General features: G+C 41.8%; 1 protein-coding gene across 10 annotated transcripts in view; it reads left to right on the top strand.

The window, feature by feature from the left end:
- The first annotated feature begins 1,515 nt into the window (after positions 1-1,515).
- The window catches only part of PTK2 (protein tyrosine kinase 2), a 294,240-nt gene continuing 272,152 nt past the window's right edge, over positions 1,516-23,603 (top strand). For 5 of the 10 annotated variants that reach the window (XM_057497657.1, XM_057497656.1, XM_057497653.1 and 2 more), the window contains exon 1: positions 1,518-1,711. The gene's annotated coding sequence lies outside the window, so the exon portion shown is untranslated. Of the gene's footprint in view, positions 1,712-23,603 lie in introns of all 10 variants that reach the window. The other 5 variants (XM_057497658.1, XM_057497652.1, XM_057497654.1 and 2 more) reach the window with 3 other exon arrangements.

The raw sequence follows: 23,603 nt of genomic DNA, 5'->3' as shown, positions 1-23,603 counted from the left end.
AATGAATCTAATGTTCTAGTGGAGGGACAATCAAGAAATAAGTATGCAATATTGGACTGCCATGAACAATAGGTGCTTTGGAGAACAACGGAGCAGAAAGGGGTGGGGACTGTGTGTGAAAGGATGGAGGATGATGGGTGGCTCCTATTATGCAGAGTGCTCAGCTGACACCTAAGCAGGTGACACCCAAGCCTGAAATAAATGAAGGAGTGAGAAATTCCAAGCAGAGGGAGGAGTTCTGAGTAGCGCACACACGGAGGGCAAAGGCCCTGGGTCTGACACGCAGAGACAATGCCTTACAATGTGAAATGTAGTTAAAAAACCCCCAAATAACCATAATACATTTCTTTAGAGAACAATAAAAAAGAAAACATTTAGATAGGGTAAAACTCCTGCTACACAAAAGCATTTTATTTTACCTAATTCTGTTATAACTGGAGTCAAATTATAGCTCCTGAGAACAGAATGGCAGGTCTCCTCTTTGAGCTTCAGGGACTTTGCCTTTCAAAGAGTATGTGCCTATTCTGCCTCCTGGCTTGTGGGGAACATCAAAGCGACACCATTGAAGTTAAAGTTGCTTTGCTTCTGATTTCGTTTCCTACCGCAAGGTTGTCAGTGATTTTTTTTTTAAAAGAACACAAATCAGCTATCACTTCCTGCTTCAAGCCCTCCAAAGGCTCCCTGCTGCCTGCAGAAGAAAGTCCAGACTCCTAGGCACGATTTAGGAGTGCCCTGGCCATTCCTTTTTTTTTTTTTTTACACTCTTCTACCCCCACCTCTACCCACCATCCAGTCATAACCAATCAGCTCCTATTCCAAACTGGCTCTCGTCTCAGCCGCCCTCTGCCTGGGGAACGCCAGATCCCGCGGATCCTCCTCCCCCTTCTCAAGCCGGAGACCTAGGGGACCAGCACCCTGGGGGTTAATGGCCCCAGATCGGTGATCTGCCGGCGCTCCTGTTCTGTCTCTAGCCGATTTCTAAAGCTCCTTTCAGACCATCTTTCAAGACCAAATCTTGGGACAGTCCAGCATTAGTTATGACGCCAATAAATAAATCCCTGAGGCTGTTTCCCTATCTGCAAAGGGGCTCAGGGCCCCTTACTCGTTAGGGTGGGCGTTAAGTCTGGGGAGGGGATGATCGGCCAGCCCGGGTACACCGCTCGGGCCCAACAGCTCTGACTGCGACTCTGGCCGTAGGGCCGCGAACGAGGGAAGTCCTGCAGAAGGGCTTCCCAGAGGTCCGTCCAACCCCGCGGGCCCGGGCCGCTGCCGGTGGGACCCCGGGAGCGTCAGCTCGGCGGGGCCGGGGTTTCCCCGGGGCCGCAGCTACGCCCGCACGCCACGCCCGGCTACCCCGAAAGCCCGGCCCGGTGCCCCTAGCGATCTCGGAAGCGGAGCCCGGCCGCGTGCTGGGCATGCGCGGGCCGCGGCGCGCAAGGCCGGGCCTCCCGGCAGGCGGAAGCTCGCGGCGCAGACGCGGCCGGCCGCGCGCAGCGGCGTGGGGCGCGCGCTTCGGCCGGCCGCCGCGCACGCGCGGCCCGCGCCGACGCAGCACGGCCCTGAGAGCGCGAGCTCGCCGCCGCCGCCGCCGCCGCCGGGCCGGGACCGCTGAGTGCCCGCGGCGTGAGGCGTGGGAGGGAGGCCCGTCGGCCCGCCGGCGGCGCCGCCCCGTCGTCGACTTTCTCGCCGCCCAGCGCCGACCGCGGTCCGAGTAAGTGCCGGGCCGGGGCCTTGCCGGGGCCGGGGCGCGGGCGGGCCGACTCCCGGGACCGGTGGCGGGCAAGGCCGCGGCCCGAGGGCGGAGGGCCGAGCGGGGCCGGACCGGCCAGCCCCGGCGGCGGATGCGGCGGAGACCGGCCCCTCCCGCTTCGCCCGCCTGCCCGTCGTCCGGCCGGCAGCGCCTCGGGGAGGCCGGGGGCGCGGGGAGGCCCGGGAATGTGGTGGTGGGGGGCCGCGGCGAGGCTGGGGGCTGTGGGGAGGCCGAAGTCTCGGGGAAGTGGGGTTTTGGGGGGACGAGAGGAGGCCCAGGGCTCGGGGAGACCGGGCGCTCGGAGAGTCTGAGGGACTCGAGGCCGGAGCGCAGGGGGAGGCCAGGGACTCGGGGAGCACGGCCCGCCTGCCTCCACCGGAGCCGGGCGATTGCCTCAAAAACAAAAGGAGAGCGAGAGGAAGGAGGAGGAAGAGGGAAATCCGCGGGCACCGAATGGAGAGTCTTCAGCCCTGGGCCGGGAAGGGGGGGGGGGGCCGAGGGCCTGCGGGGGGTGAGCTTCGAACCCGCGTCCGGGTCGGCTCCTTGCCCGGCTGCGGGCTCCCAAGTTTTCTGCGGCGCCGTGGTTTCCTCTACGCTGGCCCTCCAAGCCCTCGTTTGATTCATTGTGCTTCCCAAGTTTCCTCCTCTTCTCGGCCCAGCCCCCAACTTTGCAGCGCCGGCTTAGGTGGGAGAAGTCCCTTCCTCGGTCCCTTTCCTAGCACCCAGTCACCCGGAGGAGGGCTGTGTGTGTGTGTGTGTGTGTGTGTTTACTTGGTTTTATTTAATTGTTGCAGGATGTTGTAACTTAATGAACTAAGGGTGAATTTTTTTTTAAAGCCATTTCAACAGTGTCTCATTCTTGCATAGCTTGCAGCTGGGTTTTTGGCAGAGACTAAGATAATAGTAATATTGTAGTAATTATGGGAATTGCTTGAAATACGTTCAAGCTGAAGGCGATGTAAGAATTTTGGGGATTTGTGTTTAAGACAACTGTCATTGGGATCCTCACATGTAAGTATTTTCATGGTTGGAAAAATAGGCCATTACTATTTGAAATGAAATACCGGAGCCTCACCCGTAATATTTTATTTGTAAACGGGTAATGAAAATAGTCTCTCCTCTTGGAAGTGACACAGCTAAGCACTTTGGTCGGCTGTCTCATCTTTGAAACTCTATGAAAAGTGAGAGGAGAGTGTGTGGATGAAGTGACCAAAGGATAACTAACAAATTAACATCAACTTATTTCTGTAGAAGCACGATGTCCATAATACTTTAATCCATTTGTACTATTCAGTTAATTTTTAAAACCCTGCAATATTTAAACATACGAGACTTTTAAAGGAAGTTTGTGTTCCAGTATATTGTTTTATATTTCTGGCTACCCTTGGAAGAGAAAAACCAGCTATCATAGTTTCTTTCAAACACTTTTATGTACTAAATGTATAAGAAACAGCAAGATCAAGTATTACAGATTTCACTCCAAAGATTTTCTTTTAGGTCGTTATCAAATGATCCAATTTCATAATGAACATTGGGAAAAGATTGTTTAAACCACAGGTTCCCTTTTAAAGGAACCCACAGCCAATGTAAGGCTTCAGCAAAGGCACTGATTAGAAGGACCTATACGTGGTTCAGAGGAGTTGCATCAGATAAAGACGTTGAATCCAAAACTTAGTGTTTAACGTTTGGGGCAAAGAATGGGGGGTTGACTCCTGGAGGAGATGTGACTTAAGCCTCCTTTGAGGCTGGCAGCCCACTGAAAATGAGTAAGATTAGGAATGACGTTCCATGAATGCAGGACTGATGAGGTGTTTATAAACTACAGCGAGGATCATTAGAATTGTTTCTGTAACACTCCATGCCCACTGTTGGAAATTACAGAACTTTTATGTCCCAGTTCTCAAAGCTGGGTTCTTATATATATAACTCCCTGCTAGGAAGGTGGAGAAAGTGTCTAAATAACAAAATTGTATTGCTAAAGCTGGCCCCTTTAAAAAAATATTGAGTAGCTCCTGCAGCAGAAATTATTCTATATTATATTGAGTATACTATATATATATTCTATAATGTAGTAAAAAAGTGATTTTGAAAATTACTGTCCTTTCTTGGGGAGTTATTTTGAGTTAAAGGAAACCCCTTTTTCCTGTCTTTTAAGGTGTCTTAGTTTTGAGGAAATAGTTTTAAATTTTGAGGAAATAGTCTTAAACAATTCAGTGTTAATATAATATGTAGATGTTTAACTTGTGAAATTAAACATTTTCAGTTTAGACAAATTTTCAACTAGAATAAATCTTATTTTAAATTTCAATAGCGTTAGAAGTTATTCTTGTATTTGTGAGATGAGGTGGTTTTTTATTTTTTGCCAGTAAATCAGTAGTTTAGCCTCTGTAGTACTTTATTTTGCCTTAAAGCTCTAGTTTAAGAACATATTTTCATTTGTTTCTCCTTCCTAAACTCCCTTAAATAATTAGTCAAAAATTTCTCTGAGTGTTTTTGAGAATTTTTACTGATGTCCATATAAATTATTTAAATGCAAATTAAAAAAATTTGGGCAAACTAAATGACCTTATTTTAGTCAGTAGTAATAAACTCCAGGAAGTTTATGCATGCAAATAAGCATTCAAATGTGAAGTTGTTTATCAATCCTTAGATCCTTGGAATGGAACAGGATGGAGGGCTGTTCCAGCTCATCCTTGGGTGCACCCATGTTTCACTATTTCACCAGCATTGAGAAATTATTATTTTACTTCTCTTCTGTAAACAATGTTTAGTAGTGGATTATTTGAGCCCTTTATTCCTTTTTTTCTCTACCAACATTTTGGCAACGTTTTTTTTCCTTCATTGCATGACTACCAAAAACAAATCTAGTGTAAGAGAGATGAAATATATGTGTACCAGTTTCTGGCTTTAATTTCTAGAAATAGTGCCAAATTTTAACTGTTCAAAATTGCGTAAATGTGTTTCTCATTATAAAGCAGCAAAGAAACCCTCCTCTGCTCCTGTCTATAACAATTTTTTTTTTTTTTTTTACTAATCTCTGTGATGGAAAAAAAATTTCAGATAAGCATATATAGTTCAACTTTCAGTTTAAATGGAGTTTTTATCAAATGTTGTTAATGATAGTCTGATTTACATAAAAACTAATGAAACGGTTTATAGACAAAAATAGGAAATAGATGTTTTTGTCTGAGTGATACTATTCCCACTCTAGCAGTAGGAAGCTTCTGAGAAAATTATATTTGGAGTGCCACAAAGTTTACTTATTTTTAAGAACATGAAGGTGTTTCCTTACAAACTTTGTATTAATTAAAATAATCCTACCTAAATCTTACTGATGTAGATCGCTGTTTAAGCTCACTTTTCAGAATAAGAAAAGTGACTGTAGTTACACGTTTGAATATTTTTCAATGATGGGGAAGAACTGTAACATTACAGGTTTCCTATGTGGGTACCATGTGGTGTTGGTAGATGCCTTATTACCTTTTTACAAATGAAATACATCTGGGAGAAGCTCGGTACTCTGTTACGTTTGTTAAACACTATGTGCCAGAGCTGAGCTGAGAACTTTAATGCTCTATCTCCTTTATTCCTCACAGGAACTATTGAGTTGTAGTGCTATTTATATCCTTATTTTATAGATGAAACACTGGATGTAGAGTTAGAGTAGCTTGCCCTGGGTCTCTCAGCCCACAAGTGGCAGATCCTGGTTGGCCAAGCGCACAGGACTCTCCGGGGGAGTGCGAGCTCCTGAACAGCATGTGGCCTCCAAGACAGGAGAGGAGCAATCTTTAAAATCTTTACCTAGTTTACTGAGTAGGAGTAAATTGTGTGCCCGTGTAATTATGGTGTCTGGAAAGTTTATGTAATTTTATTTTCCATTTGAATCTGACACTTTATCATATGATTCTCATCTGGCCAATATAGTGTCGGTAAACATTTTAATGAATATACCAAAATTGTTTAATTATTTTAAATTAATTTAGAATTAAATAAAAATGTATAATGCATGGCACAGTGATTGATGCTTATTAAAGGATATGCTTTAGTAACTTCCACGTTTACAGTTTTTTCATCAGATACTTCTTTTGGTCGATGATGTTTATGAATACTGTTTTGTGGGAACAAGGGGTAACTTAAGGGGAAAACAAATCACACATTTCTCATACAGGTGTAAGCCCCACTGTAGTAAGTTCTAGTAGTTATAATCTCTAACACATTACTGCTCTATAAATGTTTCTGAAATGAATGTGCTCATTCTCACTGACCTAGAATTTTCCATCCTGCTTTGAGGAGTTGACATACTCTTTCCTCCTTTATTTGGAGTCAGTGGACCAAAACCAAGGTTCACAAGAACCTAAAAAGTTGTGTCTGTGGGCCGTCCGTGCCCATGATCTCCTTTCCGCCTCCATGTTCTGTATTAAAAGTCCTGCCAGTGGGTATTTGGATACTGCTGTGAACTGTAGGTGCTTGTCGGGTCTGCTCATGACCAAGCACCATGCATTTGTCCGCTGGGCTGAAGAAAGAGCTTAAAGGATTTTAGACATTGTATATTTTCAGTGGATTATGTGTTTTAGGAGAATTTAAGCACCAAGAGGGCAGAAACATTTTTGTATACACTGTTGCATCCCAGTGTCTGGCACAATAAATATTTATTGATTGAAAGAACCCAGCTGCATTATTAGTTATTGGAGAACTGTTATTGCATCATTCAGCTGTCTCCTGTTTTGTTTACCTCTGTAAAGAACCTCATTTAAAGGCTTCATAGAATTGGATACCGGGGAGAATTTGGATTATCTGTATTTTCACCGTGGTCTACTTTATTTTAGATTATTAGTACTGTCAGACTTGGGCCAGGGAAAAAGTATTGCTCTGCCCCTTTACAATTATGAAAAATTCTTTTTTTTTTTTTCCTAGAAATTGATCTCGTAGGAATTGATCTTGTGTTCATTAGGACTCATCCTAAGTTCTGAAGACAGAAAATTGCTCAAGGTGACACAAATGAGTGGGATTTATAAAAGATCCTTGATTACTGTCCAGAAGCTATAATGTATCTTTTACTAAGCAGCTGGATTCATTGGATGCTTTTCAAGGGTTTAATATTATGCCCTGAAACCATTTTTAAAAACCCATCTTCCTAATACTACAGCCCTAATTATACAATATGCCAGCTTTCCCTTGACCTGCTCAAAGGGTCTTTTATTGTCATACTGTTGTTCAGATAAAACATTTTGAGAAAGGCAAGTCACTTACCTTCATGTTTGGGTAAAAAGTCAGTGTTTGGGTAAAAAAGAGCAGTTCGTTGTTCCCCAGCAAGTTCCTCTTAGTCTTGCTATGCAGTGAGGGGAAACAGGCGCGTGCGCGCTACAGGTTGTGCGCAGTGGTTCTCACAGTCAGTCATCCGACGGTAGCATCGCTGTCACCTGGAGCTGGTTAGAAATGCAAATAGTCACGCTACACCTCTGACCTTCTGAATCAGACCCTGATGGGTGGGGCCAGCACTCTGTTTTAACGTGTTGTCCTGGGGCTTTTGATGCGTGCTCTTTGTGAACCACTGTTTTAGAGTGTTTTAAATAGAAATGCAAGTTGTAGCAGGCAGAACTGGGTCATAAATGGCAGAGGTATGTGTATAGTCTCTTGTCCACTTTTTGTTGAAGAGATTGCCTTCACTTCAGGACTTTTAAACATGCTTTTCAGGATCTTTAGAGTCTTGGGAAAACTCACAACTACTTTAGGGATTTTGGATATTTTGTGCTGAGAACACTTACTTCTTTTGAATCTTGGTTTTGGTTTTAAATTAACAATTTTATGTTGAAGTAGCAGCTTGTATGGCTTCTAACTGGTGGTTTTTGGCAGTGGGAGAGCATGTAAGTGCGAGTGCGTAAGCCACACATTTTTGTTTTGGTGCTGAAAAACTGGCTAGCTTATACTAGAGTCAGGGTGATTGCCAAGTCTTGTGGTGACTAATGAAGTGTATTGTGTGAATTGATCCTGTGCCTAGCATTAGATTCATACCTAAACTTAATACATTTTGTTTTGCTTTTTGTCCTTTCCTTTTTTCCTAAGAAAACAACCAAGTAAGTTAGACAGTATACAAAGATGGGATTGGTGATGTGCCCTGTGTCTGTTATGTCTGATGCAGGATTGGATGCGTCCGTCTGCTAGTAGAATATTGTAAGCTCAGATGCAAGGATTCCTTATTATATTTACATGTCTTTGGATCCCCCACAGCTTCCTTATGCTTCCATCAGTGATTTGTTTAACGATTGAAGAAGGGTCTCCTCCTGCTGAGGTCCTGAAAGGAGCCAATTGCAAAGAATAAAATGACTTTTTTGAGGGGGCTTTGTGGTAATAGGTCTCTTTTAAGTATATGAAACTTTTTACAAGATGGAGAGGAAGAAATAGGGATAGGCCCATGGAATTAAGTGTAATGTAATCCCGTCCCGTCGAACTTTGAGTCAACTGCGCATCTGGATGAAGGTAAAAACAATAGAAATGAGCTGGTGGGAAAAAGCAATCTGGAACAGTATCTACTTAAAATTGGTCAAGTGAAGTTAGAGTTTATGGTCAGTTACAGACTGTGATTTCCTTTAGATGTACTTTGGAGTGCCTGGCCCTGAATGGCTTCTCAGTAAGTATCAGTGATTCTCCTGTTACTCCTTGCTAAGCTGTTAGGCAGGGGTTAGGCTCCAGCCATTGACTAGTCCTCTCTGATTACCTCTTCAGCTCCTCCCTCTGGCCTTGTGTCAGTCTCCCCTTCCCTCCCCTTTTGGGGTTTCTGTAGTATTATCACCTTGTGGCTTAAAATAGCCTTTTCCTGGTTATAATGAGGTTGCACATCTTTATACATTTACTGGCCATTTGGCTTCACTGTATTGTGAAGTGCCCCTATTTTTCTTTAAGGTTTTTAAAAATTGATTTGTAGATTTCTATATATATTCAGAACAGAAGTTTTTTGTTGGTTGTATGTTTTGCCCTGTCTCTTCCCACTTTGTCATATGCGGTGCTATTTTTTTTGAGCAGAAGTTTAGTGTTTTTTTCCTTTGTAGTTGATGCTTTTGTGCCTTTCCCTACCCTCAGGTCATGAACTAATTTCTCTAGTATTTTCTAAACGTTTTATAGTTTTGCCTTTCACCTGTAACTTTATAGTTCTCTTGTAATTGTTTTTGGTGTGTAGTATGAAGAGAGATGCAATTTCATTAACATGTGGCCATCCAGGTGTCCCACCACCACTTATTGGAAAGGGCATCCTTTTGGCAGTGCTCCGCCATGCCATCTTTGTTGTAAATGAAAGGTCTGTATGTGTATGTGCATCTGGTTTTGGATTCTGTTCAGTTCCACTGGTACTAAGCTGCCTGGTAGTTCTACAGGAAGTCTTATCTCATGTGGAAGTCTTCCCACTCGGATCCCCCTCGAGTGTACCTTGGCTGTCCTGGACCCTTTACAGATCTGTATGTGTTTTGGAATCACTTTTTAACTCAGAAAAATTCTTCTGGATGTTGTTTGGGATGACATTGAATGTGCTCAATGTGTAGCAAGTCGTTTCTAGTTTTGGATTATTACAAATAAATGTCTATGAATATTTTTGTACAAGTTTTGTGTGGACATAGGCTTTCTTTGTCCTGGGAATGTTGGGTCTAGGACTGTAATGGCAGGATCATATGGTAGGTGTATGTTTAGTTCTTTAAGAAAGTGCCATGCTGTGTTCTAGAGTAGTGTATGCCATTTTACATGCCTACCAGCAGTGTGTGAGAGTTCCAGTTGCTGTGTATCATTGAGGTAGTTCTTAGGCTGTTTAATTTTAACCATTCTAATAGGTGTGTAGTGGCATTTCATTGTGGTTTTCATTTACATTTCTCAAATGCTTAATAATATTGAGCCTCTCTTCGTATGTTAATTTGCTGACCATGTATCGTTGGTGTTCAAATCTTTGCCCATTTAAAAATTATTTTTTCTTATTGGTGAGATCTGTATGTATTATGGGTACAAGGCTTTATCAGCTGCATGTTATGCTTTTCTCTAATGCTGTGGCTTATTTTTTCATTCCCTTACCAGTGTCTTGAAGCGCAGAAGTTACAGATTTTGATGATGTCCTTTTATCAGTTTGTTTTATAGATTTTCTGCTTTCACGGTGTCACAAAAGTTTTCTCCCATTTTTTTCCCCCCTCCAGAAGTTTTATAGTTTTAGCTTTTGCATTTAGGTCTGTGATTCATTTTGAGATACTTTATTTATATGTAGTGTGGGATATTATTTGTAGATTGTTGATTTGATCCAAATTATTTGTAGGACTTTTTTGGGGTCTAGGATGAAGGTAGCTGCCCCCAGAACATATTTGTTTTTGCTTCGACCAGTCTGGGATTACCTTGAGCCAAATTCAAGGCCTGAGGTTCTTTGGACCTCCAGGAGCTGTAATTCTACTGGTCAGGTGATTTCCTTTCTGTTTACTCTCATCCTAAAATATTAGCCTTTAGAGTTCTGCTTATTGAGATGACATTTTTTGGTTAGAAACTCTGGGGGATCCAACCTTGATTCCTATTCCTCTTTCCCTTCACTGTTGTAAAAATGAAAGTTGAAAATGTTCAGAATTGGCAGAGGTGGTTTTTATGCTCATTTCTCTCTTTGGTTCCTAGTCTCACTTTAATTTTGGCCTGGCGTTTCTTTATTGTCAGTTTCTGGTTGCATTAAGATTTTTAAAGTATTCTATCCATCTTTTTCAGTCTTTTTTTTTTTTTTTTTTGTGGGGGTTGTGGGGTTGGACCAAATAATATAGCCTGCAGTCAAGGAGCCAAGGGACTCATTTCACAGTTAAGACTTGGGCCTGCTCCCTCCTGTAGTAGCTACCAGTCACAAGTGACTATTTAAATGATGAATAAAATTTAAAGTCTGTTCCATAGTCATGCAAGCCCCATTTGAGTGCTTCCTACCCACATGTAGTTACTGACCACGACATTGGACAGTGCAAATTTTGAACATTTTCACCATCACAGAAAGTGCTCTTGGACAGTGCTGGCTAACTCTGAGAGCCTCATTTGGGCCATGTTGCAGTCTGTGGGTCTGCAGTAGAGAACCACTAATACAGTGACCCTCGCTGCTTAAAGTTTGACTTTTGCTGGGGTCTTTCTGCAGCTAAAACAGCTGGACAGATGATTGAGTCCCTTTAATAGGCATGTTGTGAAGCCTGTCCTTAAGATACCTTGTAGGTTCTCAGACTGGCATAGGTGGGGTGATGAGAAACTGTGGGTGCTGAGTAGAAAACCACTCAGTTTTTACTTACTGGATGTCTAATTTACAGGTGTATGCCCACTGCTTGCTTTGGTTGTCCATTTCATTTTTGTTTGGTTTACAAAAATAGCATTAACTTGATTCAAAATTAAATGAATCAGAAATGAAATTTTATTCCTCCCCTAAAGTCTCAGATATTAATTAGTATAGTTGGCCCTTGAACAATGTGGAGAGTAAGGGCACCGCCCCCCTCCCCCAACCCCTCACCCAGTCAGAAATCCATGAGTAACCTTTGACTCCCTAAAAGCTTAACTACTAATTGCCTGCTGTTGACCAGAAGCCTTACTGATAACATAAGCAGTCAGTTAACACATATTTTGTATGTTACATGTATTATATACTGTATTCTTACAATAAAGTAAGAGAAAATGTTTTTTCAAATTGTCTCAAATAGCCAAAAAATTTTCCGATGTACTTATTGAAAAAAATCACATGTAAGTGGATGTGTGCAGTTCAAAGCCATGTTGTCCAAGGGTCAACTGTAACCGAAGGTGTCTAGGTATCATAGTTTGTGTAGAGAGGCAGGTATTTTTAATAGAAGGAGCATCTTGTCTAGAAAGCAGAAGACCTAGGTCAAATACTAACATTCTGCCTTTAGTCATGTCACTTGTGACAGTTTGTCTTTCTGTGATTCTCAGTGTCCTTAGCTATAAGGTCAGGCAGTCATAATTGCAACCTCTGAGCTGTGTGTGCAGTTCCGTGTAAAGTAGTGCTCAAATGTTAAATGCTAGTCTCAGGATTTTAACAGACTCACATAATCCTGGACTATTAAAGGCCCATTTACAGCTTTCCCTAGTTTGGTCCTGAGCTGGTCCATTCAGTTAATTCTTTTGTTCAGCATTTATTAGATAGCTGTCCTGTGCCTGGTACAGTATTTAGCCCCATGGTACAGACAAGAGGGAAATGAGGCTGTTAGGTTCAAGGGCCTGCGGTGCTAATGTCATGACAGGGCTCTCTAAGGACCTGGAGGGCATGTCCCCAGTGATGGTCAAGATGAGGGATTGGCAGACTTTCTCTGTTAAAGACTAGACAGTAAACACCTCAGGCTCTGCAGGGTGCTTGTGGGCTGTCACATATTCTTCTCTTTTAACAACCTTTAAAAAGGTAAAAACACCACGGAGTGGCTGTGGGCCACAAGTGGTGACCTCTGCAGGTTCTAGCTGTCTCAAAGTTTCTGTAGAAATTCAGTGGAAGATGAGAAGCAGGAAGAACCTTCCAGACAGAAGACATACCCTGTGCAAAGGAGCAGAGGTGTGTGAGGCTAGGGTTTGTGGAACTGAATGTTTTTACCAAGTTTGGAGTGCACGGTGGGTTGGTTAGAGAAGGAGGGAAGTTGATATAGGCAGGATCAAAGCAGTTTGTCCTTGACTCTGCTATAGCATATTTATATGGCAGGCAGATGGCTGGGCTAGTGTTGCAAGGTCAGTGAAGGAGATATTACAGTAATACAACACGTGAAAGGGGAGGAACCAAGCCTTTGTCGTTAAGGAAATGACTGCTTGGTGTCGCCTAGCTAGGAAAGTGATGGGCAGAGTTCAGATAGTCTGATCTAACAGCCTGGGTTCTTTTAATTATTTAATTATGTTGTACAAATAAATGAAGCCTTAATTAAGAGTGTGATTGAGGAACTGGAATGAAGAGGATGATTTGAAGCCCATTTCTGAGTTAATCTCTGACCAGGCTGGTGAAATGGTAGGGCCCAGAGAGGGGGAGTCCGAAGGAATTCTATAATGGCCCCCAGATTTCTCCTTTGGTGACAAGTTCCACAGAGCTCTTTTTGCTCAAGTATACTTAATGGTCAAACAGTTGCTTTGAGGAGGAAATGTTCTCTTCTAAGTCTATGACCCCCAGAAATGGTAAGCAGGATTGTGTGTGAATGTGAGCTGCTTTCCTGAGGAGAAGACTCTAGGGTTTTCATCAGATTATCAGAAGGGAGCCTAACCCCGTGGGGGAGCCCTTCCTTACTAGACTGTAGACATCTGGCACCCTGTGAAGGTTGGAGGTGGTAAGGGAAGGCTAGTCATCCAAATCACCTGAATTTTGCTTTAAATGTAATACATTCCAAACCCAGTGACACATGCAGCTGTCTCCTAAATTGAACCTAAATTGAACTGTACCAACTTGCAATTACAATGTTTCCCCTGGCCTCCCTTTCCCCTACAAAAGATAAAACAAGACACATTTTTGCTACATAGAAGGCCAGCCAGGTGTTTGGGACTCTAATTGGCATGGAATGTTTTCAACATGCTATATCGTTCATTAGCCAAAGCTAAAGTTTTATATTGTTGGAGATATTTGTGACGTCCATTAAGGGCAGAGTGTTGTCAGTGGCAAAGATAGAAGAAATGATGGAATTCAGTAATGGTGTAGAAGTCAAATATGAAAACCTGAATGTTTAAGAGATCTCTGACCACAAGCGTGGAGGCTGGGATAGTTGTGATTCCAATGTAGCAGAAAGTAGGGAATCTCCTTGACTGGGTTGTGGCAAAGTTTAGATGGCAGGCTTTGCTTTCTGCTTTGGAAAAGCAGTGTTAGTGGTGTTCTGGGAATTGACTTGGTAGAGCAGGTAGCAGGAGGACAGGTTGTCTACATATCAAGGTCACAGTTGATTTTTGGTTGGTGAAGAGTTGATATCTTTGATTTTCATCCATCCTGTGAATCTACCCTCTCAGCCTTTTCATTGGAAAACATTCATACTTTTCCACTGGGTTTTTGCTCCTTTTGCTCTTACTATTTTAGATAGTCTAGAATTTTAAAGGTTGACCTAAATTTAGGGATCATCTGGTCCAGGGCTTTCGCTTTAGAGATGAGGAAATAACCTAGACGAGGCAGATGACTCTTTAGCCGTGAATAGAGAGAGCTCTCAAGAGTCTTAGTTGTCTTGACTTTCAGTTCAGTGGTGATCCTTTTAGTTAGGTGAGACTGTGTGACCATAGTTTATAAAACTCAACTTCCTGCTAATTGGCAGAGAGGAGATTGAAACAGTTGAGTTATTGACAAATTGGTATAAAAAGCATCACTGATTCTATTGCCCAGACTATTTGCAGGTAACTTGTGGTTTCCATTATGTTATCAGTAAGGCTTTCCGTCAGTAATAGGCTGTAATAGTTAAGCTTTTAGGGAGTCAAAAGTTATACATGGATTTTTTACTGCATGGGTAGGGGTCAGTGTCTCTAACCCTCATGTTATTCAAGGGTCAACTGTATTGTGAATTTTAAAAGACTGGTATGATAGTTCTTCTCACTTATTAACCTTAAAAGGGTTTTCATGAGGTGCTTTTGAGTGTCTACCCTGTGGTAAATAAACACTGTGCTAGGTGATGGGGATCATTGAAAAAGAGACAGTTCCTGCCCTCATGGAGCTTTTAAGGGATGTCAGTGGTTCTGAAAGTATGTGCTTAAGAATCACTAAGGAGAGTGTATTAAAAGATGCTTGGTGTTACCTCCAGAGTTGTTGAATGATTGTGCCTGATGTAGAGTCCAGTCACCTGCATTTTAAACTACCTAGCATCCCTACATGTTGAGCAGCACTGTATTGGTGAAAATATGTTATCAGTCACAAAGAGCTGGAGTTTGGGAGGTTTCCAAGGCCACCTGCAGGTTCAGTGATTCACTAGAGGGACTCACAGAACTCATAAAGCCCATTATACTCATGGTATGGTTTAGTACAGTGAAAGGATGAAGACAAAAAAATCAGCAAAGGAAAGGTGCACAGGGCTGAGTGCAGGAGAGACCAAGCATGAGTTTCCAGTTGCCATCTCTCCGTGGAGCTGTGCTTGTTTCTCCCAGCAATGATACGTGGATATTCCTCTCAGCACTGAGTATTGCCAACTAGAGCCTTGGTGTCCACGCTATTCAGGGTGGAGGGTGTGATAATGACATAGGTGCTCTTCCGGCACGGCAGAGCTTAGTCTCTAACCCCTCCAGAGATCGAGCTGGTGTCGTGTGGTGTGAGGCTTTGCTGTTAGCATGGACTCTTGGGTTGTGGCCCAAGGCCCTCAGCTAAACAAAGACAGCCTAGTCAGGCAGGAGATTCCAAGAGTCAGAACTTATTATTGGCAAGGTTAATCATTTGCTGTGTGATGCCTAAAAAAGTAAATTATTATTTGTCATTATTGGGAATTTAAGAAATTTTGCTTTTAGGTAGAAGATAGGTTGCAACCATGTGCAGTATAATTCCCCACAAACTAAAAAGTCAGAATTTCTGCACTTAAGATGTTGCCAGAAGTGTGTCATACTTGACATCTGTCCTAATGTTTTTATCAAGAATCTGAATAAAGATCGGGAGTTATGTTGGGAGATAGATCATTTTTAGAATCAGAATTTTAAAATATTTTGAGAGGTTGTAATGAAGTGCTAAATTTATCAGGAGTAAAAGTAAAGTGAGATTTAAGTTAAAAAGGAAAAATCAGCCAAGGAAGTTGAAGATGGTTGAAGTATGCCCAGCATGCCGGTGTTGGAAGATTTGGTGTTGAGATGACTAAAGCAGGGACTGGCAAACTTTTCTGTACAGGGGCAGATGGTAGATATTTTAGATTTTGCAGACTAATAGGTAAAATGAAGGATATTATGTAAGTGCTTACATAACAAGAGAGAACACAGATTTCTACGAAATTTTCATTGACAGAATTCAAAATAATAATTGAGTAAAATTTTAAAAATATAATTACAGGTCTAATGAGAAGAATGGAATTATTTTTGAGGGGAGGAGGGGGATAACATTTTCTTAATTGGAGTTCAAAGTTAGTGTTTCCTATCATCAAAATCAGTTACAAATGTTAATCTTTTAATGCTGACCTATAAGGAAGCTTTATGTATTTTCATCTTTGAAAGTATCTTTATGTGATAGGGACTCCCAGGTACTGATACCAGTGCAGGAGTAGTATATCATTTTAATCTAGCATATTCATTGCTTGGAAGATGTTTATAGAATTGTATTAGATTTTTCCTGATATTTACCTTTTAACATGTCATTATAATGTGGATAAATCAGTTCCAGTTGATGATTAGATGGAAGTGCCTAAATTGCATAGTTAACTGGGTTTTGAAATATATAAATTTCAATTGTATTTGTATCATGGTTCAAAAAATGCTGCTGAAACTATGGTTTGAACTCAGAAAATATATTGCTGCAAATTTGTGTGGGGGTGGAAATCTCACTTCTTGTTTTACCTTTTGATGGCACGGGAAGTGAAAAAGAAGCTTGACATTACTTGTGATTGAAACATGTGCTGTCATTGAAATGACTTCACAGTGATAGAGGAGCCATTCAAGAGCACTGTTGTGCTTTGTAAATTTAGGGTAACTTCATTAAGAAATGTTACCAGGTATGCCTCAAAAGATAATTTCCAAAGTTATTCAGCCTTTGACAATAGTGATAACTGAAGGAGGGTCTTTTTGTTTGGAAAAATTTCAGTCTTGACTCTGAGGTCAAAAAATCACCAAAACCTACCACAAACCAAGTTTGGTCAAGTCAGAGTATTTTTCTGAAGTTTAATGTTGATGTTGCTGGTTCAGTAACACATAATAGATTGAAATGCTTTCCATGAATTACATATTGATGACTAGTACAAAGAATAATCATAGTTTAAATAACCATATTTAAATGTTTTAAACATATTACATTTTTGTAATTGTAGATTTGTCTAGTAAACCTTCTCCCATATACTTCACTGTCATCAAGTGTAATACATCTTAGTAGATTCTATCTCAGGTTGTGCTAAGTTAGTGTTTTTTTAAGTTCTTTGAAAATACTCTCACAGTCTATTCTTAGAGGTCAGTTCTTCAGTCACCTTGACTCTGTGAATAGACAGCTGAGCAATGGCGGGTAACCACTGAAATCCACTCAAAATCCCTTTCCTGGGTTCTATGACTGACTGATACTGTTGCTGATGTCAGCTCTGAGCACCTGTTCTTGCTAAAAGGCCAGTATTCTTAAACAAGTAAACTTTTTCTCAGCATGTTTCTTTGGCAGTGCAAACACATTTTAATTAACTCCTTGTCATCACCCATATAAACCAAGACACCAAATTTTAGGGTTTTGAGCAAAGGAGTGACACTGTTGGATTTAGATTTTGCGTCAGCCTTCTCTGTTGAGGACAGCACTTGAGTGGCAAGGGTAGAAGCAGGGAGACTTGTTCCGTGGCTCAAGTCAGGGTGGTGTTGGTATGTCAGGGGGATAGTTTCTGGGCTTATTTTGCAGGAAGAGCCAACATTGTTGGCTGACACAATTGGATGTGTCAGGAAGGAAGGATGTATGGGAGGAAGAGAAGAGTCAAGAATGACATCCATCCATCCATCCAACATCCATTAGCTTTAGCAGTTGGAAGGTGGGGGTCGTCATAAACAAAAGACTGTGTGTAAAGAAGGTTTGTAGAGGAGAAGAGCAATCAGTATCTCTGTTGGACATTTTATTCAGTTGTCTTTGGTGATGTTTCACTTCTCTAAGGGATCTAAGCTGGTCCCAGCATAGCGTGTATCCATCAGGGTTTGGTCAGGAAAACAGAAGTCACTCCAGACACTGTTTTAATACAAGGTATTAGAATCCGTCACTGCTGTTGGAAGGGCTGGCAGAGTTGAAGTTCAAGGAAACAGCTATTAGAATGGGTGGGTGCTTTGCTGGAGCTCATCTGAAATCAACAGTGATCTTGTCATTTGGAGTTGATCTCAGTGGGTGAAACAGGTGGTTCCTGGTGCCTTTTTTAGGAGCCACTGGGAATTCTCAATAGAAACCACTCTAGGTCTTAACTGCCAAAGTTGTTGAATTCTTTTTTCTCCCTTTGCGTCTACCAACAGCTATGTTTCTGCCTGCACCTGCCTCCAGAAAATAATGTTCTCTTTCATTTCACCAGTCTTGCATGAGTGCCTTTTATTAGCTAACTCCACTGTGAGTTGTAGCCAGTTCTGGCTTCTCCCCTGTGATGCTCAGGAGAATGGAGAAGGTGATGGCTGTGATGCAGATTGACAGCCACAGTCTGGCACAAAGCCAGGCCACTGACTGGAGCTAGAGATACAAGTTTTAAAGTTATTGGGATCAAGACAGCATTTAAAGTGAGCTTGTCTGGGAGGTAAACAGAACTAAGAGGAGAAAGGAAAGTCTTGGGGGACTAGAATTAACTGGCTTGGAGGAGGAGGATAAAGCACCTGCGAGGTAAGAAGACCAGGAGAAGACGGCATCCTGAAAACAGAAGGGAAGTGGGGTGACCAGCTCTTGCCAGTTGCTGCTGAAAGGCCTAGACTTAAGTGCTACCCACCGGATTGAGCAGTTTCAAGGTCATTTATAATCTTGGACAGAGACATTTCAGGGCTGAGGGGACAAAGCCAGTGGGTTTAAGAGAGATAAGGAAAAGAATTTGTGGTTTAGAGTGTGTTTGGTGTGTGTCAGTCTCTAGGAGTATTTGTGTAATAGCTGTTCGTGGGTTCACTTTAACGTTTGTTTCATCTTGGTATTGGCTTATCTTGATTGTCTTTTCCCACGGGAATTGAGGTTTTCCTGGTTCTTCCTATGCTGAAAAAGTTTGGTGTGTAGCCTCCACATTTGGGATATCATGTTAGAGGAGACTCTCTGTTTAAATCTGATTTTGTGGTTTGAATTCCAGTTTTCTTTGTTAATCCCTCTGCTACCCGCTTTCCACAGTCACCAGGGAGCTTCTGCAGTTACTCTGTCCAGGTTTTCTAGTTCTTTTCCGAGAGAGACAGGATCGAGTGTACCTCATCTTCCTGACCCAGACCTGGGATGCTTTCACTCTGCAGACTCCTTCCATTATCCAGGCAGTGGTCTCCAGTTTACCGTGGGTCACTGATGCCCAAATGGCTGTGTCCTTTGAACAGCTCTTTCCTCCAGTCCCCGTGGGAGGTGCTCCTTCTAATTGCTTCTTGAATTTGGTTCAGAGGTCCTTCTTTTAGTGTCTCAGGTAGATTAGAAGACCCTTAGATACACCATAATAGCTGTTTGTTCTTTTGAGTGTGATTGAAAGGTTGCCTTGTCTTGAATATATGAACTGTGCCTATGAATTAATTAAAGTGCAATAGTGTTTCTTTAACATTTTAAAGCCTTTTCACAATAGAATGTTCTGGAGATATTTATAGCGCAGAATAGAACAGAATAGAACAGCAGGGTCTCTGGACAGGTCTTGTTTTGAGTCTCACTTCTGATCCTTGCTCCCTGTGTGAGGTTGACCAGTTTACTTAAGCTCTAAATCTGTTGAGAATTCCCATCTGTTTGGTAGAGATTATTGTAATTTATAAATGTGAGATGACATAGTTCTTATACATGGCTAGTTATATAAATAAGTAAAAACTTACTTTTTAGGGAAGAATCAACCTGATGGTCAGCAAATACTGTTCCTAACAATGATTGTTTCTGTTGTGGAAATGTTGCAGTTAGGGACTAGTCTGTCATTCCTTGGAGTTAGATCAGTTTGTCTGTGAACTGGAAAGCAGTTTATATTCGTCATTTAGTCCGCACACATAACAGGCAACTTGTTAATACTGATTTTCAAAATTTAGTAATCTTACCTGTTCTTTACCCTTGATGTATGCTTTTAGTCTGTAGCTTAGTACCAGTTGGATGGCATACGTGTACCAAGCACTGGCACAGGGATGAATGAGACTACAGTATCCCCACCTAGGAGCAGCTCCACAGTCTAGAATTAGAATATTTTTGGCTGGAAAATTATTTTGAAGCATAGAGAAGCTTTTGTTTGCCCAGATGACTTTTATAATCATATTCACATTCTATATATATTTTAGTTTTTCCGAAAGTTACTTTCTGACCTGGTCTTTTAGAATACAGGTTACAGCTTGCCCAAGTGCAGAAACTATTGGTAGCCTGAACTTAGAGGAAGGGAAACCTGTGAGAAGTGGTTGTACATTTTGGACATTAGAGACCTTTACAAATAACTGTTAGGATGTTATGGGTTAAGAAATAGTGGGTTTGGGTCTTATGTAGTAGTTAGACTTTCTTTTCCAGGGGCTCAGCCTACTTGCTTAACTCAAGCCAGATATCTTATACTTTGTCAAAATGTCGGGTTAGCTGTTACTTAGCTTTAGGAAGGGCTTTTTTGTCATGCTTGCTTTGGAAAGTCCAAATTCTGTTCATTGTTTTAACAAATACTGATCTGGTTAATTTGGGAAGGCCAGAATAGCATCATGATTTTCAGAGTGCTGATAAGCCAGTATTTGAATCTCTGATCTCTCCCTAGTTTGCTGTGTGACCTTGGGAAATTTCTTAATTTCTTTAAGACTTCGCTTCCTTCTGTGTAAAATGGGAATAGTAATAGTAACCAGTTAGTGCTGTGAGGTTTAAGGGGCTGTGCTTGTCGAGCACTGAGAAGAATGAATAGCCAAATGATCCACAAGGGGAGGTTGTCATCCTTGCAACGGTTAGGATCGCAGCGTGGAGTTAGTGAAGACGGGTGTTAGAAAGTGGTGCAAGTTGAAATGTGCTTTGAAACGAGAGCATTGTAAGGAAGGTGAAGCATTCTGTGTTAGGAAGCACAAATTTAGAGTGTGTTGTGATGGTGGGAGATGTTAGTTTGCATGTTAGAAAGGGAAAAGGTTCAGAGCAGCACAAGCATCTGTTTGTACTTGTCCTAAAATATGCCCATCCATGCCAGAAAGGTGGAGGGTATATCCATCTTACACAGATCTTTGGGGAGCCATCAATACACTTCATTAGTTAATGAGCCAAATTTAATTGTTCTTTTTACTCTTGAGTAAAAGAATTGAAGCATTTTAATCACCCAGTTTGGGAAATACCTAGTTTTCTGCCCTAAAAAACCTGTTCACAATTTTTATGCTTATATTTTATTAGTTTCATAGTTAAGATGTGTAGATTCATATTACTAGTAAAGACAGGTTAAATTATGGGATAAACAGGAGTGCTGGAATGCAGCATTCATTAAGTTGCCTCCTGCTAAAATGACAAGCAAGCAGTAGGCCTGATGTTGATAAAAATAGAATGTTGCTGTTAGCTTGAACTCTTTTTAAAATACACAACAAAGCAAAGAAAATTGTATGGCACTCAAAGCCAGTGTATGTGTTCATTTATTTATCATTCATGCATTCATGTATAAGTACTCGTTTATTGTTTATGTGCTCTCGGTGTTTGACGCAGGGCACAGAGCTGGGTGTACAGTGGTGAACAACAACCAGACATGGGGAGTAAGCCTTTGCACTAAGCAAGGAGAAAGTCAGTTCCAAGACACTTGCAAGATTTCAGTGAATGATGTTTGCAGGTTTGTCCTTAAACAGAAGAGAGGCAAAACCAAACCAAAACAAAACACAAACACCCAAAGAAACTGGAAAAGTCGAAGGGCCTCTAAAGAGTGTGTGTTACTTTTACCTACTACAACCATCGGGGGTTTTTTGGCCCACACTTTGCTTTATTTAACAGTGCTTAAGTTACCTGGTGTGGAGGACCTGAGGCTGCAGATCAAAAAGAGGTTGTCATTGTCCCTAGAATCTTGGTGGAGGAAGACATAGGTCAAATTTAACATCCACTTTAGTGAGTATGTTAAACAGGAAGCTACACCACAAGAGTCCTCTGGTGCAGGGCTGTGTCTCTCTTGTTCACTGTTTGTGTATTCTAGTGCCTAGTACAGTGCACGGCATGTGCCAGTCACTCCATAACTACGTCCAGTGAAGGAATGCTGTGGAGATGCAGGAGAGAGACATCTGATCTGGGGGGAGGGACGTGGCTCCTTCCAGTTGTGCATCCAGTTCAGCCAGGGGTGGAAGTTCGAGGTGACAGAGAGGGGTGACAGAGGGCGCTAGTTGTTTTATAAACTGAGACGAGCTTAATTTTGTTGGAGTGTAGGATTCTTTGGAAATAATAGAGATGTTAGGCTGGAGAGTTAACTGGCCTTGATCAGTAAGGGCCTGACAGGTCATATTAAGGAATTTGGATTTTCTTTGCTTCAAAAGTAATAATTCTGATGTGCCGAAAGCCAAGTTTCCCAGCGTTCAGACTGCACTCTTCATGTCCCACTGTGCTGGTAATATCAGAAAGCATCATCAGGCCTTGTATTTCATAGCTGCTAGTGACGGCTGGACTATTAAAGCACTGTGAATTTTCATCTTTCGGGGAGAATGAGGATATAGGATACATATGTTTTCTCAGGAATAAAAAACAGCTTGAACTCTTTAAGGGCAAGCAAGGTATCTGAATTCTAGTTTCCTAGAAGGATGTTAAGTATGTAGAGTAGATACTCAGTACATGAATAAATGCAAAAAACCCATGGCTTTTGTGTATATTACTGTAGCAAGCATTGCTGGATGCCTAAAATGATAGCTAGTTGAGAAATGGCACTTCACCAGGTCTTCCAGTCCAGTGAGGGGAGAAGTGAGTCACTGATGGTCGTACCATGGGATGAGCCCCGTGATGGAAATAGGCACAGGGTAGTGTGATGGGTCTTCTTTGACTGCCCACTCCCCTGTATCCTTAGCTCTTTTTATACCTCTTGCTTATATTTCCCATACTATCTGGTAGCCTCTTAGTAAATTTCCCACATGGTCAGTCACACAGACTCATCTATTCTTCACATTTTATTTCTGGGAGACAATTCCTGGATATGTCTGTTCTCTTCTTTTCCAAAGTGGTTGCACCTTACTCCTTGTACTGCATTGCCCTTAGACGTTCTCTTATCCTTTGGCTGTTCTCAAGAGTTGGACTTTGGTTTCCTGGTATCTCTTGTTTCTGTCTTTTTTTAAAAAAATTTAATTTAATTTAAATTTTTTATTAATGTATGATTGATATACACTCTTATGAATGTTTCACATGAAAAAACAATGTGATTACTACATTTACCCATATTATTAAGTCCCCACCCGTACCCCAAATGCAGTCACTGTCCATTAGTGCAGCAGGATGCCAGAGATTCACTATGTGCCTTCTCTGTGCTACACTGTTCTCCCCGTGACCCCTCACACCATTTGTACTAAACATAATACCCCTCAATCCCCTTCTCCCTCCCTCCCCACCCGCCCTCCCACACCCCTCCCCTTTCATAACCACTAGTTCATTCTTGGAGTCTCTGAGTCTGCTGTCATTTTGTTCCTTCAGTTTTGCTTCATTGTTATACTCCACAAATGAGGGAAATCATTTGGCATTTGTCTTTCTCTGCCTGGCTTTTTTCACTGAGCATAATATCCTCCAACTCCATCCATGTTGTTTCAAATGGTAGGATTTGTTTCTTTCTTATGGCCAAATAGTATTCTATTGTGTATATGTACCAAATCTTCTTTATCCATTCATCTACTGATGGACACTTAGGGTGCTTCCATATCTTGGCTATTGTAAACAGTGCTGCAATAAACATAGGGGTGCATATGTCTTTTTGAATCTGAGAAGTTGTATTCTTTGGGTAAATTCCAAGGAATGGGATTCCTGGGTCAAATGGTATTTCTATTTTTAGTTTTTTGAGGAACCTCCATATTGCTTTCCACAATGGTTGAACTAGTTTACATTCCCACCAGCAGTGTATGAGGGTTCCCCTTACTCTGCATGCTCGTCAGCATTTGTTGTTCTTAGTCTTTTACATGCTGGCCATCCTTACTGGTGTGAGGTGATATC

This window comes from Manis pentadactyla, chromosome 3 (assembly GCF_030020395.1).
Source record: "Manis pentadactyla isolate mManPen7 chromosome 3, mManPen7.hap1, whole genome shotgun sequence".
Lineage (NCBI taxonomy): Eukaryota > Metazoa > Chordata > Mammalia > Pholidota > Manidae > Manis > Manis pentadactyla.
The sequence above is the reverse complement of the archived record's forward strand: the minus strand, read 5'-3'. Positions and strand labels throughout refer to the sequence as shown.